Source organism: Thermobia domestica, chromosome 8, assembly GCF_964235325.1.
Source record: "Thermobia domestica chromosome 8, izTheDome1.hap1.1, whole genome shotgun sequence".
NCBI lineage: Eukaryota > Metazoa > Arthropoda > Insecta > Zygentoma > Lepismatidae > Thermobia > Thermobia domestica.
In genome coordinates this window covers 271230283-271246806 of record NC_137461.1, presented here as the reverse complement: position 1 = coordinate 271246806, position 16524 = coordinate 271230283, and the positions used below count along the sequence as shown (strand labels likewise).

Here is a 16524-nt window from a genome sequence, read left to right as displayed (position 1 = left end):
CAAGCACTGAATATTTGTATTTTAGAGACAACAGTTGGTTGTACGTTGATGTTGATATTTTTTTTGACAATTTTTTGAATAATAATGTTAATGATATTTTATTTTAATGAATGATTGAATGAATGCTTGTAGTTTTAATGAATTAATTTAGAAAGAAGAGAGAATGAATGTACAAAGAATTATTTTAGTGAATAAAATAAAAGATTTTTATATAACTTAAATTGTTGACGTTTTGGCAATACGATTTTAGCACTTGGGTTGATTTTTATTCACGTGTGTTTTAGATTTAAAAATATTTTTTTTTTAACCAAATTTTCATAACCTTAATTTAATTATGATGACACGAAATAATGTTACTTTTTTTGATGTCCTTATTGTCCGAAGAAAGTGTGAGTATTAACAAATTTATTATATAGCATTACAAACTTTTGTTGTTAGAATAGAATGCGTACAATTTGAAATATACACATAGTGTTTTATTTGCACATATTTTTTAAAAACAAACAAGATTAAATTATGTTTTTAAAATTTAAGATGATATTACAAATTAATCCAAACAGATTAATAAATTATTTATGGTTTTGACAATACTATAAATGATTCACGTCCATTTAGGATGAGAGGGAGAGAGAGAGAGAGAAGAAACATTTTACTACATGAGCATCGAATACGTTCTTTAGCTGTAATCTAATATCTATTTCACAGATGTTTACAAATTCATATATATTTAGCAGACCTTAAATAGAGTACCAACAAGCACTGTTCTGATATATTTTTTTCTTCAAATTTAATATTCTTGCTAAAAGAGAACGCTGCCATAATTGTCCCAGTTTCTTTTTCAGCCATAATTTCCCAATAGCATAACAAAATAGGACAATTATTGCCCATCGGCAAAACGTAATTTACTGTAGTAACTAATGTGATTACTTTTATAGTGCCTTGGAAAAACACCAACATTATTTTAAATAAATAAATAAAAACAAAAATAAACAGTCAGCTTAAAAATTGACGCCAGGCAGTGTTATGAAATTCCCGTGAGGTGCATATAAGCATTTTTTTTTATGCCTACAACAGTTACTACAACCAGTTTTATCTTTCCTAACAATTATGTTTACCTTCTGTATGTGTTATGCTACGTAACACATACTGAGTTGAGCTATAAAACTTAAACATAAAGAAATTATAAGCCCCTGCCATATTTGTCCCAAGTCACCCTATGTATAATCGTCAATTTAATTGATACTTCCTATGTACCAACACAAACTTGTATATTTTAGTCCTTACCTTTTGTGAAGTGTTTCAAGTTTGACTCCTTGAGCAAATAGAATACGATTACATTTAACTAACTACGTATTAGCAATAACCAACGTTAATACATTTGTTAGTGAACCCAAATAGAAATGAGCTCCAAGCATAATGGAAATGTAAGACGAACAAAGATTCTTGTGGCATCCTCGCTTGTCTAGTAATAAGCACGCGTGCCTTTGATGCACAAGGTTCTGGGTTCGATCTCCGGTGGTAGAACATTGAATTTTTAATGCACATTACGGTGATTCGGATTCCATTTTAAACCGTAGGTCTATGTCTCATATAGCTTCGATGCTGAAAGGGTCGCTAAACTCCAAACCAATCAACCAAGAATTCTCCTTCCTGAGTGCCTAGAAGTTCACCAAACCAAATTCAAATTTCGCACAATACACATATAAACAGACATCCCTAGATGGGCATGGAACCATCCACTTAGATCAAAGTGATAAAATTTTATCTTCCAATATGGAATAATGAATGTCTCTTCTTATATATGACAAAAATTCCTTTAATACTGCGGGTCATGTATCTTTTCAACTTCCTCACTGTTTCTTCTGCAACTGATTTAGTGATAATATCTTTCTTGTTGGTGCTTTGGCGATAACAGTTCCAATTATTTAATACACAAAATTACTGTGCAATTTGAACATGTGCTTCATTAACGCGTTGACAATAATGGGGATCTCACTTCTTTTCTTGTTTTGTCCATCATGTATTTTGTTGCAGATGGAACGTGGTGTAAAATTTGTACCTTTGAAGAAAACACTGAGATAACTGTTAGAACTTGCATCTTTTCACTGTAGGCATCACACGATTCAACAGCTGAACTGGTATTTGATATAAATTCCCTGCAAGTTGCATATGCTTTTTTTTTTTGGTTCATTTTCTTCTGATAATAGAATTTCTACTTTGAAGAGATTGGTCAGTAATTTTGCTATGTTCCTTTGATGCATATAGCTTCCGACTTAATTTCACTGACCATGGTTTGTTAACAGAACTAATGCCAACGTATATAGCTGACTGATTCACGGAATGTGTTTTTTCTTTAGCAGATTAACAATCTTCATTATCCACAACACGGGAAACTTCTTGTTTAGTTTATGTCATTTTTGATATTCTGTCAAAGCATTTAGAACACAAAAAGTCATCACCGGAAACATCTTCATTTTGAAACAGTTTCGAAATGGATACTCTTATTATCAACTTGAAGAAATTCTCTTTTATTGCTAGTCTTATATATAGGACCTATATCACTCTTTTATGGATGTGGATAGTCAGCACACGTCACTCTCCTGTGGCCCCAGTCAGAAGATATTTCACTCGGTTCTTTCCAGAAAACACTGCACAACTCAATTTGCATGATCCTCACAAAAGTTTACATGTACTGTTGGACTACAAATTTAGTAATTTGCTTTTTTTATTTACCTGTTGACAAAATAAACTGTGAAGTCATGTATCTTCCCTTTTCTATGCTAAGCCAAACACATAATTATCTGGATCGTTCCACAATGTTGTAGAAGGTTCTGCAACATTTTGGAATAATCTGAGTGGTTCCACACTGTTTCAGACGACCTTTCATGATTTCGAAGATTCTATCTATTAAAGAAAAATCATCAGTTTCAACTGCGTTTAATTTATCGTTTTCATTCGATTACACTGACCACATTAGCCCGAGAGTAGATTTTTTTTTTTTTTAACCATTATTAAAAATTCCACATCCAAAGTGGCGCATTCCCCCTTTCAGGACAGGTCTACCTATTCTTAGAGATACAACTCCTGTAAAATTCTTGTAAGTTTTGGAATTGGTGCTTCTGAGAAAAATAAAAATAAAGATAAATAAATAAAATAAAAAGTAACAGTAAAACATAAAAAAATATGTAATCAAGACGTTTATGGATGTTAAAACATGAACATTGTTTATAAAACCTGTTATATTCAAACGTGTACTTATATATATATATATATATATATATATATATATATATATATATATATATATATATAAAGGGAATGCAGTAGTGTATGGTAAACATGAACACTGTTTGTAAAACCTATTACATTATACAGTGGAAGTTCTCCTTATTAATGAATGTAGTAATGCATATTTCTGATCAACAGTTAAAAAAGATTGACATTTAAAAAATTAAAGAATCAGAAAGTTATAGAGTAAGAACTTAGGCATATATTTACAAACGGAGAATACAATTTGAATTAGTAAATTATTATCTTTCAAATAAAAAGGAAAAGAAAAACAAAATATATTGAACCGTTCCAGAGATAGAGTATTTCAATATTTGATGAAATTCGCACGTGAGAAATGGTGACCGAATTGTCATCTTTGGCAGCCTGTATCTCGGGCCAAGAAGTCATGTGAGCTATGTGGTGGACAAACACTTTGTGCGTAGGTTTTCTCTGGGTTCTCCCGTTTCCTCCCACTTTCTTCACTCCACCATTTAGTCTACATGGGATAATTATGGGAAATTTTTATTTTATTTCATTTCGAGCCAGGAATTCTTTCTGTACCAAACAAAAACAAAACTTTTTTTTTTTTTTTTTTTTTTAACTGCCTGAATTCCATCTGCTACATTCAACAGCATCTGAGACTATCAAGGTACCACCAACTCCTGCCTGAATTCATAGGGGGGCTATGCCTAATGAAAAGTTTAACGGATTAAAATTCAAAATACTTGATTAAATTAAAAATTAAAATGACAATTTTCACTACAATGCAATAAGAATTGTACCAAGATATGACAGTTAATGTAAAATTTAATGAATAAAGTAAAGCCCATGGGAAAATTAATCTATTATTATGAAAAGTCATTATTTTCAAACACAACTGATGATTAATAAAAATTAAACAAAAACTCAGAAAATAATAAATGAAAATTATGTGTATTTTAACTTTTTGCTACGTATCAGTTATTTCTGTACTTTTACAACGGACATTACACTAACACAGCATATGTAAATTGTTGTGGTTAACTCATTTTTAGTTTTTTATGTAAGTCGCAAATTATCCTTGCAGAATATCTAATTCATTTATTTTTGAGAAAAAATTAACAATTTTTGTTATGAATTTATTTACGTTCACCAATAAAAAATTAACAATATTTCTAATTGATTAATTAATTATATAATGAATTAGTTATAAATTCACTTACTGGTACTTGAAAATAAGCAAATTTTCTTTCTTTTTAATATATATCACTATTGATCTACTAACTTTAATTACAGGCAAATCTTCTAATGAAGGTATTTAATGAACAGATAGTATGCTGCATATTTAATATATATACAGGGTGTCTCAATTGAATCGCCCTATTTTCATTTCGTGGTGGTAAATTAATGTATGTGTATTTCTTTCTTTTCTAGATGTAATACAGTAAAAGAAACACCAGAGTTTTGTTAGAAATCTGTCGATCCCAAAAATCTCGCCAGGTGTGGTGGTGGCAGCGGGAACAGTGAAATGGCGACCAACGCAGAGAAAGCGCAAGTAGTGTGGTGGTATGCAGAACGGCCCTTATGTATATATTAGGGATGGCCAAATTTTTCCGGAATCCGGATTCCGGAAATTTTGTTTTCCGGAATCGGAAAATTTACTTTCCGGAATTCGGAAAAATTCCGGATTTCGGAAAAATTCCGGAATTCAGAAAAATTCCGGAATTCGGAAAAATTCCGGATTTCGGAAAAATTCCGACATTCGGAAAAAATCCGGAATTTAGAAAAAATCGGAATTTTTCCGAGATCCGGAATTTTTCCGATTTTACTTTCCGGATTCCGGAAAGTAAAAATTCTGGAATTGGCCATCCTTAGCTAGTAGCTGTTAAAAGAGAAACACAATAATGAATAGGCTATATATACACTGTATTAATTTCTTGTAGTTGGATATGTCTTTATCATTTACGTAGGCAATTGCTACTGCAGTTATTTACTACTTTATGAGAAAGGTCTTATTTTCACACACAAAAAAGTCGCCGGTATGTCTCAAACATTATCGCGTTCCCACGTGCAGCTGCTCCAAAGCACTGCAAACTACTTTTTAACCAGACGAAAGGCAGTGAAGGAAAATAAATCTCAACAAATATTCTAATAACAGTCGCTTATTGTCAACATACCTACAGGGAGCGCAGAAAGTGTTCGTACACCGTGCATACTTTATATTGAAAACAGCTAGCATGAGAACGGGAGGTGGAAAATATATATATAACCAGAATTAAGACTACACATTCATACATTTTATTTCTATATACAAGAGAAAGGCCAAACAAACACAATCACTGTTTTGTTCAGAAGAAAAGAGAGAATTCCTTTTTTGTAAACGCAAAAAGTCACCGTACACTTATGCTTGAATTAATGCTTATAAAGTATATTACGTTATTTAATATTTTGTGAGATTACCCTGTGCGTTAATGATTGTCTGTAGTCTTCGTGGCATTGATTTCACCTGTAGTAGTTCGTAGTTCTGTAGCTTCGGGACTGATTATGTCCCATTCTTCTTGAATAGCTTTTCTTAGGCCTTCTTTAGTAGACAAGCTGTGCCTTCTGATTCTTGTCTCCAGAACAGATCATAGATGTTCTATGGGGTTCATGTCTGGGGATTGGGGAGGTGTGCGAAGCTGTTTCAAGGTATTATAGAGTCAGGGGCGGATCCAGAGGGGGGCGATCACCCCACCCCCCACAAGAGGAAACTCTTATTTTATATATAAATAAACCCATCCATAACAAGTTTGGAGCTCTTAAAAGTAGCAGTATTACCGCCGACCGCCCCCCCCAGAAGTCCGTCCTGGATCCGCCCCTGGTAAACCTTGCAGACAGGCCTTGTTCAACAGTACAAACAATAATTGCGATGTATAATGTTTCTATCACTGTGCGAAACCATAAAAAAAAATAATAATAAAAATAATAATAATAATAATAATAATAATAAAAGAACTGAAAGACCAAGAGTGTTAAGTGAACAAGTTAAACGTTACATTATTAGGGAAAGAAAAAAGGTTCCAAAAAGTAGTGCTGTGCAATTGGCAACGGATCTGGAAACACGCGGTGGCGGAATATTTGCAGGGTATCATGGTCGGATAGCCAGGAAAATGTTCTTGGTGAACAAGACAAATCGTATAAAGAGACTAAAGTTTGAAAAAGAGTATAAAGATAAGGGATCAGGCTTCTTTCTGGAATAGGGCCATATTTTTGGACGAAAATAAATTTAATTTTATCGAGTCCAATGGGAGGCGTATGGTATGGCGCAAGGTGAATACAGAGATGAATCCTCAAAATCTCGTCCCTAAAGTAAGACATGGAGGAGGGTCCGTGCTCGTCTGGGGTTGTATGAGTGCCTCAGGAGTGGGTCGTCTCCACCTTATCGATGGAGTGATGATCCACAAAGTGTATATTAACATATTAAAGGAATATCTCCATACTAGTGCCAGAAGATGGTTCTTGAAAACAATTTATTGTTCAGCAAGACAACGACTCCAAACATACAGCGGAAAATACTCGGTTGTGGCTACTCTATACAGGGGCGGATCCAGGACGGACTTCTGGGGAAGGGGCGGTCGGCAGTAATACTGCTACTTTTAAGAGCTCCAAACTTGTTATGGATGGGTTTATTTATATATAAAATAAGAAAGTTTCCTCTTGTGGGGGGGGGGGGGCGATGGCCCCGATCGCCCCCCTCTGGATCTGCCCCTGAGGTTTGCTATCTTTCTCAAAGACTTACCCTTCTTATGCACTTTAATAATTACTTTTCTTGTCTCCTCATTTGTTTCTGTTCGGTTGCTTCCCATTTCGACAGCCCACCGTGCAGTTTTTTCACTCCTATTCACAACTAAACTCATTTTGTTACTCGTCATGCTATACAGAGGTGTATACTCAGGTGAATACTAGTGAACCCCAGTTGTGGTATCTTTGTTTCGTATTCGTACGTCAGGTGTACGATCACTTTTTGCGTCTACTCTATACATTTTCTACGGAATTTATTTACTTTCTGACCATTAAACTTGTCTTTGTGGTTCTTTATTGATATATTCATAAAGCTTAGTTTTCATTATTCATATTGTGTGTGTTATTACACTTCTTAAATTTTCTGTTTCTTTTTCGCAGGCATTCTCGTTTCAATAGCATAGGTGTACGAACACTTTCTGCACTCACTGTATGTACAGTAAATACAAATTTATAATTTTTGACTTTACGAAGTATACAATGTAATTGTTCAATAATTAACATAAGCAGGCTTTCATTAATTTATATTAATATAATAATTAACAAAACTAATAAGCGGGTGATTGATGACTCAGTGATAGAGTTTTCATCTATGGTATTCTAACCCAGGACATGTGGGTTTTCGATGGCTAATTTTGTGTTCGAAAATTTTCCCGGTGGTACTCTTGGTTCCCTTTCTTATATTTGTTCCATCATCACTCATTAACGAATTTAGTTTATCAAAACTCTATAGCCATATATTCATTCTGTCCGTCAGTGAAACAAACAGTCTCAAGAACTATCTGATGGATTACCAATCAATTTTGGCCATGATGTACAGAGTCAATAGTTAAGAATCGAGTTCCCTGATGAATGTAATATTCAAACCGGAAGCGGTACAAATCAATCATTTCCGGTTTTAACGTTAATCATTATATAGTAAATATGGTAATAGATAGCGAGAAGCGGTTTCCAGTAATCGACATATATAACATTCATGTAAATAGAATGTTACCCAGTTTGTGTATCTGCTGAAAATAATGAGCTTAGGTATTTAGAGAGCATTTTCCGCTTTAGAAAATGTGTGCTTGGTAAAGAATGTAGAGAATTAGCTGAGTCAGGCACGTAGCTAGAATATGGTAATAGGAAGGGGGGGGGATCTGTCACGAAATACTGTGGTTATTTACCAGGGGTTCAATCATTCTAAACTATTTTATTGGCAACATATATTGGTTCGTTTAGCCAAGATTTCTAATGGGTGCATGATATGAAACACTGTGGTTACACACCAGAGGCTCGATCAATCTAAATAGTTTACTGACAACATACCCATATTGATTGGTTAGGACAATAAAATGAGGATATATTAGTAAGTATTTTAATAAGAAGCTATGAAGAAATCTCGAGTAAAAGAATATAAAAAAAGTATTGAAAAAGATATCGTCTTCCGAGGTCATTCGAACGGTGTCGAGAATTTTGCGTCTGGGAAATTTGCGCCCTACCTCAAGAATAGGGAAAATTGCGCCTGCGATGTACCTCCACCGGGAAGTTTGAGCCCTGCGAAATAAAAGAAACTATTGGAGCTTACGCATTTCCTCGGAGGGGCTGACATTACAGCATAAACAATCCTCCCCCCACAACCATGCCATTTGTCATTTATTTTCATTGTGGCTATATAAGGGAAGAATAAACTTCAATATAAGCCAAAAGAACACAACGGATCAACGCAATCACTGCTTCTTCCAGAGATGATTTTGGGGGAACACTGGCCTCCCCAGAGCTCTCAGAGTGCCCCCTCGGAGGAGACCAAAATAATACGTCTATAATATAATAATAAATAGAATAGTACCAACAGTGACCCCCCTCCGGAATACTAAATGTGCCCCCAGGAACATTTTTCCTGAAAGAACGACTGAACGCAATTGTGTGTTTGAAGTGTAATTCCAGCAAGTAAACACACTGTACATAGTTTTCTTGATAATATTACTGAACTGATTTTACATTCACTTTACATTTTCTTTTCTACATTTTGTGTCCTGAAAAGCCAAACAACTCGCAAGGATTGTGAACAGAGATATCTGGGTAGAGCCAAACAGCCTTTTGTAGATTAAATTATACTCTTTGATTATATTAATAAATAATTATATATCAGTCATTTATACTTTTATTGTAAATTTTGTAGTATAATGAAAAATTGTATTTGTATGGATTGCCCTTTAGTGAACTAAAATTGTATTTTTTTCGTTTGTTCGGAATATTATAACGGATGGAGTAACTCACTGAGACGATGAGAGGCAAGCCTAGTTCAAGTGCGAGTGGAAGTTACTTTACACAATACAATAATAAGTTGAATTGTAGGGCGCTAACATCCCAGTGCAAATATATAGCCGGCGCATTTTCCCCTCTTTTTGGGGTAGAGCGCAAACATCCCAGTGCAAATATATTGCGAGCGCATTTTTTCCTATTTTTGAGGTAGGGCGCAAAATTCTCGCATTCAAGGAAAATATAATGTCCGTGAAGTTGACAAGCCACTTATGTCAGACTCCAATTTCGACTTTAAACGTCGCTAGTGCTACGTTAGTGTTCGATAGTGACGCAAATCGTTAGTACTCCAACTGCATGCCAACACGCCCACTTCTAAGAATCATCTCAAAAATGAGGTTAACCGTTAGAGCAAGTAAGTGCTCATTGGTGCCATTAACATTAACGTTAAAGCCTCCATCGTACGGCCCTTTGAGTAATAATAACACCACGTTTTTTGCTAGTCTCAATGCGTCCCTATATTCTCGCGAACATTCTGACGTGCCCAAGTTAGTTACTTTTTCTTTTTTTTGGGGGGGGGGACTATTGTTTATCTGTTATTGTTTATTGTTTATTGCTAGTCTGCAGAGTAGTCCTTACATTAATATGCCATTGTCCTTGATAATCATTGCGTATTTACAAGCAATTTGTTATTACTGTTAGAAGATATCAAAAAACAACAGATAAAATCTACTACTTAACGGTTCATATTTTTCTTTTACAGTATATAAACGATTAATAATAATAATAATAATAATAATAAGACTATTCCAGCATAAAAGTTATCAATTGCATCACACTGGCAACAAGCGACGCATATTTTAACTTCATAAAAAATCGTTTCTCACGATTTTCTGGAAAACTACGTATGATAACATCTTCATTATGTCAAGTTGTTTATCTCAGTGTGATATATGTCTTACCTCTGGACAATATCACAGTAAAACAAAAATTAAATATTAGGAGTACATCGTACTTTTGGACTACATCTCATTAACCATGGGAAGATTGAGTAGTGTATACTTTAGGATGTAAGTTTCAGCTTAACTTGCATCATACATTCTTAGGATTACAAAAAGGAAATTTGTTCGTTTGCATTTGAACAAAATTCTTAGGATTACAAAAAGAAAAAATAATTTTTCCGAAATCCGGAATTTTTCCGAATTCCGGATTTTTTCCGAAATCCGGAATTTTTCCGAAATCCGGAATTTTCCCGAATTCCGGATTTTTTCTGAATTCCGAAATTTTTCCGAAATCCGGAATTTTTCCGAATTCCGGAATTTTTCCGAATTCCGGATTTTTTCCGAAATCCGGATTTTTTCCGAATTCCGGATTTTTTCCGAATTCCGGATTTTTTCTGAATTCCGGATTTTTTCCGAATTCCGGAATTTTTCCGAATTCCGGAATTTTCCGATTTTACTTTCCGGATTCCGGAAAGTAAAAATTCCGGAATTGGCCATCCCTAGTATATATATATATATATATATATATATATATATATATATATATATATATATATAGCGAGCGAGAGAGAGAGAGAGAGAGAGAGATCTAGAACTGAAACAGATAACTAATGAACAGACAACTAAACTAACCTCATGCTTTGTTTAATGATGTATCGTTTCAACAACGCCTAGCGGTGTGTGTGTATGAATCCTTGTCAGTAGTTGTCTCTTTCCTTCAATGAACAGTTGTGTATGTGCTTGCTAATCAATCGTGTTATAAGATGGGCAAAATTGGATGCAAACCTGTGACATGCGATCTTACTGTTTTCATTTGCGTAAACCAGTTGAATAATATAAAGAGCATGCAAACACTATGAAATACGGTTAAGAGAAACTGTTAACCAAAAGTCGAAGCGGTTATTTTGAGAGAAGTGAGTGATTCTCTGGGAAAAATAGCTCAGAAATCGGGCAGAGCAGTGTGCCGGGCTCTTGGTAGACACAAAATGGTGCAAATATTACACAGAAAATCACTTATCGTGCAGAAATGATAACTTCTCTTAAGGATAAGTATCCCGGAAAAACAAGCAAATGACGTTAATCCCTCCGGAAGAACCAATAGAACTATGGAAGAGCCATTTCCAATCGGTATCAAATGGGACAATGGCATACAGCTTTCCGATCTATGTTCTTGATTGTAGGATTGCTGTAAAGAAACCATTCCTTCAAGCACGAAACATCACAACAAGATACTCCTTGGCCCAAAAATAAAATAAAAGACTGGAACAACGAACAATAGGAGAGTGCACTCTGGACCGAAGAATATAAATTCCAACTTTTCGCCTTCCAATTCTAGAAGTTTGTGCGTTGTCGTCCCAAAGAGCGCTTTCATCTCGACCGTGTCACACCTACAACAAGCCACGGAGAAGATAGCATCACTCTTTGAGGATACTTTACAGACAACCAAGTTAACAATATAGTTCAAATTAATGGAATAATAGACAAAAATGTTTTTCACAACGTTTAAGTGAGATATGGAATTCCATCAGGAACACAGATTTGGGGCAGCAACTTTGTACTACAACAGGATTACCATCCTAAACATTCTTCCAGGCTATGTAGTAATTATCTGCAATGTAAAGAAGCTTATATCATCCAACAAATTGAATAGTCGGCAAAGTCACCGGATTTTCTACTCACAGAGCTCTTGTAAGATGAACTTGACAGTACAATCCGCTTGTCAACGAATACTGAAGATCTCCGGAAAGCTGTTCAGAGCTACTGTCGTCGCAAAGCTTCGCAACAGCTGAACAAATTAATCAACTGCCTGGAATTTGTTCTTATTTAAGCTAAGAGTCTGCATTTCACTGAACGCAAAGGTACTTAATAAGTTTGTTTCAGTGGAAACAGACAACATGTTTTATTTATTTATTATATGAGCAATTATGTTTATTTTACAGAACAAGTTCAAGAAATTGGATTTTGTATGAATAAATGTCTTGTTTTAACTCTGAAAAATCAGTAGTGTACTCTCAGATTTTTGACAATGACTGTATATATCTAGCAACTGCGACAAAAATGAAAAGCATAGCTTGACCACATATCTGTATTTTGTATCATGAATAACTTAATTGTCAAGCAAGCGTCTTTTTATTATTATTATTATTTTTTATTGTAATATGTGAAAAATTAGTATACAAAATTATTTTGTGTTACTTATTGGATGTCAATTCTGTCAAGACAATAAACATGCTCATGCATGTTCGTCGAGTTGCAACAATCAAAAACAAGCCTAAGTTGCATCTAGCTAGTTTGTCTGTTGTGAATCGCTGCAGAGTGACACGTGCCATTATGAGTTCCTATCTACTCAGAGTATGCTATGCTTCATTGTGTGTGCTATTACTAAGAACTATACTGGATATCATGGAATGCTCTGTAGGATACTGTCAGTGTCTGTGAAAATAATTCTTGAAATGAAATGAAATGAAATCTTTAAGTTTAACGTCCTACGCTTATGCCGGTTAGGCTAAAGGAGACGGTGATAATGAGAAATGAGTGAAATGGTGGAATGAAGAGTGGGAGGAACCGGGAGAACCCCGAGAAAACCCACGAGCACGGTGTTTGTCCACCACAAAGTCCACACGGCGCGAGCTGGGATCGAACCAGGGACCCCAAGCACCGGAGGTGAACGCTCTACCACTGAGCCACCGCGCCCCCGAAAATAATTCTTACGGAGAGTCAATTGTTAGTACAGTAGCAGATACAAGTGAAGCACTTTCTCTTTGAGAAAAGGAGTTGGAGTTGAAGAAATAAATACCATTTGTACGTATCATTACAAAAAGTGTATGGACAAATACTAACATCTGCTTGGAAACTCATGTTATGACCTATTTACATTCCATAAAAAAGTGATAAAAAGAAGAGCTTGAGAAAAGTTACTGTGGAAATATGTGAAAAATTGACATCATTAAAACCTATAACAGAAAAATCAATGTGTAGTTTGTGCCATAAAAGGACACTGACGAGAAATTATTTACAACCATTCAGGAAGCTGTACAATCTGTAAATAAAATAGATGAAGCAATGGGAATTTCTCCAATTAAAATTGTAATACTAAGCAAAAAGAAAAAACACCTAGAAGAAAATCGAACAGTGCAAGAATTCCCAAATGCGATTCAACACAAACTGGGTGAATTTTTCCATTTAGAGTGTAAGTTGGAGCAAGAAGGAAAGAATAATGGAAAGTAAAAGGTATGATATTGTAGTGACAACCATAGTATTTAGTGAAAACTCTAAAAGAAAGAATCGAATGTTGCACATCAAATAGCGAAAGAATTAAAGTCACCAGTGTAACCCCCAAGAGCAGGAAAAACATATGAACTTGTACAACAAAAAGTGATTCTTGAGGAGAATGTATTGAAAAGAGGAAGAAAAACAAATAAACTATTGCCTTGATTTTGAATTTTCATAGGCGGGCAGGCGGCTCAGTAGTAGAACGCTTTCTTCTGGTGTGCAGGGTCCCTCGTTTGATCCTCGGCCAGAATGGCATTTAGTATCCACCCCACTCGTTTCATGGCTCCAGAACTGACTACCTTGTTTTTGTCTAAATTGTGATAAAGGTAGGAAAAAACAGACTCTCGGGGTTCGTAACTCCTTTGCTTGCTCAGCTATATATTGTGAAGTACGTAACACTGGTGATCTTATATGTGAAAGATTAGGGGAGATACTAAATATCAGCCCTCGGCCAGGTAAGTTTGTGGTATTCAACATCATGCCCGTGGGGTTTCTCACGAGTCCCGTTCCCTCCCACCCCCACACACTTTCTTATTCTACCAATTATTCCATCATCATTTACTGGCCTTAATAATCCGTCTCCCTTAGCCTAAAGGGCATAACGTGAGACGTTAAACTAAAGGATTTTATTTGAATTTTTATACCAGTGATGAAATAAGTAGTATGCGCCCAGGAAGAAAGATACAAAATCTGTTTGAGCGGGAGATGGAAGCAAGGAATTCGAACAAAAAAGACTTTGTCTTGGTAACTTGAAAGAACTATGAAAAGTTTAAAGATGACGACTCTTCACTTCGCATTGGATTTCTAAATTTTGTGAGGTGAAACTTAAATGGTGTGTTCTGGCTTTAGCAAGTAAGGCTCTACTTATGCACTTGTGTCATACATCCAAATGTGAAGTTGACTGCATCGGCAGCAAAGATGAACGACTGGAAATATCTGCTGGCAAAAGTAGTATGTGATTTAATCAATGAAAATTGTATGATGGGTGAATGCGTGAATTTTCTGGGTATTTCAGAACTGCGATTACATGAAGTGAACTCTGAACTGAATTCTTGTGCTGAAGATGATGAAGAAAAATATATTTCGTAGAAGTAATGAGTGGTATCAGAAATCGCAGCCATTTAATCAGTTTTAGAGTCTGAGTGAATTTAAAGAAATTTGGCATCAAAATTATTGCACTTAAAAAAGTATCATTTTATTTGAAGATTCAGTCAAAGTATCTTAAAAAAATACTAAAAATATTGCCACATGAACTGTAATTATGAATAGCCTGAAAATCTCACAAGTACTGACCAAGATGAAATATAATTTTAACATTGAGTGAAAACGCAAATTATACATCCCTTTTAAGTTCTGAAACTGAAGATGTTTCAAATTAGTCTTTATATTGTTAAGTAGAGATGCAAAAAAGCCGGATTTTTTGAATCGGTGGTTTTTTGCACATAAAAAGCCGGCTTTTTAAGGGGGAAAAAACGAGAATTTTGGAAATTTTGGCTTTTTTCATTTTCATGATTTTTCTATCTAAATAGCTTTCTTATAGTATATTCTATAGTTTAATAAGATTTCATGACCTAAATGCCATATTTCGCTCTGGAATTCACCATTATGATGGATGGAGCACATATTTTATGAATTAAAGTAAACAAAGTGTGTAGTATTTGAGGGCAATTTTAGAGGCTATTAAACTTTAATTTCTGAGTTACCGACATCTTTTTTCTTCTCTAGATCATCTCATTTTTATTAATCCGTGTTTCATTTTTTCGATCTTAGTACTCTACCTTCTAGCACATAGTTAAACTTACGTTTTTCAATTTATCTGTCAGAGCGTAGTTGCACATTTCTTTTATACTGTAGCTCTGCAATGATTTAGCAATAATCTTCCGGATACAACTCTGAATACAAATTTACACAAATAATCAGGAGCGGATTTAGAAACGTATTTTGGGAGATGATTCTCTGATTAATGTTTAGTTTTTTTCTAAAAATTCCTAATTTTTATTTCGGAGCAGCTTGAAGTTTGTATATTCAGCAATAATGTTACGGATACAACCTTGAAGACCATTTTATACCGATAATCAGTGGCGGATTTAGAAAAGTATTTTGGGATGGTATTTTTCTTATTAATGTTTAATTTTCCAAAAATTCATAATTTTTTATTTGAGGAGAGCTTGAAGTTTATGAGTAAAGGCATAACTAATATTTAGTTTGTTTTAGAAATTCCGTAATTTCAGGGTACAGGCTTCAATCCGAAAGACATCTCCACCCTAATTCTCCTTCGCAAATCCGTCACTGCTGGTAATTAGTAATAACAACGATTTTAAAGTAATAAGAAAGGAAGTCGGCCAGGACTCACAGTACACGCACTATCTCTACATTCAAGATGGAATTAAGAAAAAACTTTTGTCAAAATGGTCGAATGACGGGTTGAATCCCGGACTTCCCGATAGATGCGCAAAAGCTAACCACTCAGTCATGTTTGTTGTGCAGTTGTGTTTAACCCTATGGCCTATGGAATCCGAAGTTTCAATACCGCGTTCACAAAAGCTCTCCCTTGACTTCTATCCTTACCCAATTCGATCCAGTTTGTACACTGTATTCCTATTTCTGCGAGATCCATCTTAATATTGTCCTTCCATCCGCGCCTAGGTTTTCCTAATGGACGTTTTCCGATTGGTCTTCCAGTCAAGACTTTGAAAGCGTTCCTACCTTCTTCCCTTCTGGCTACATGATCTGCCCACCTGAGCCTCCTAGACTAAATTACTCTAACGATGTTTGGTATACCGTATAAATTATGTAGTTCCTCGTTATGAAGTTTCCGCCATTCCCGTTCATCTTGGGTCCGAATATTCGTCTCAGGATTTTATTGTCAAATATTTTCAGTCTATGTATGTTCTTCCCTCAGCTTAAGCGATCATGTTTCACAACCATGAAGCACAACAGGCATGATTATCATTTTATATAGGCCTATTTTAAGCTTTAA

At 35.0% G+C, this 16524-nt stretch overlaps 1 protein-coding gene across 8 annotated transcripts in view; it reads right to left on the bottom strand.

Annotated features, from left to right (window-relative positions):
- The window catches only part of LOC145693628 (myotubularin-related protein 9), a 148552-nt gene that overhangs the window by 124056 nt on the left and 7972 nt on the right, over positions 1–16524 (bottom strand). The window contains exon 1 of one of the 8 annotated variants that reach the window (XM_081769810.1): positions 2734–2753. The exons of the other annotated variants lie outside the window; for them this stretch is intronic. The gene's annotated coding sequence lies outside the window, so the exon portion shown is untranslated. Of the gene's footprint in view, positions 1–2733; positions 2754–16524 lie in introns of those variants that run through there. 8 annotated transcript variants of the gene reach the window in all.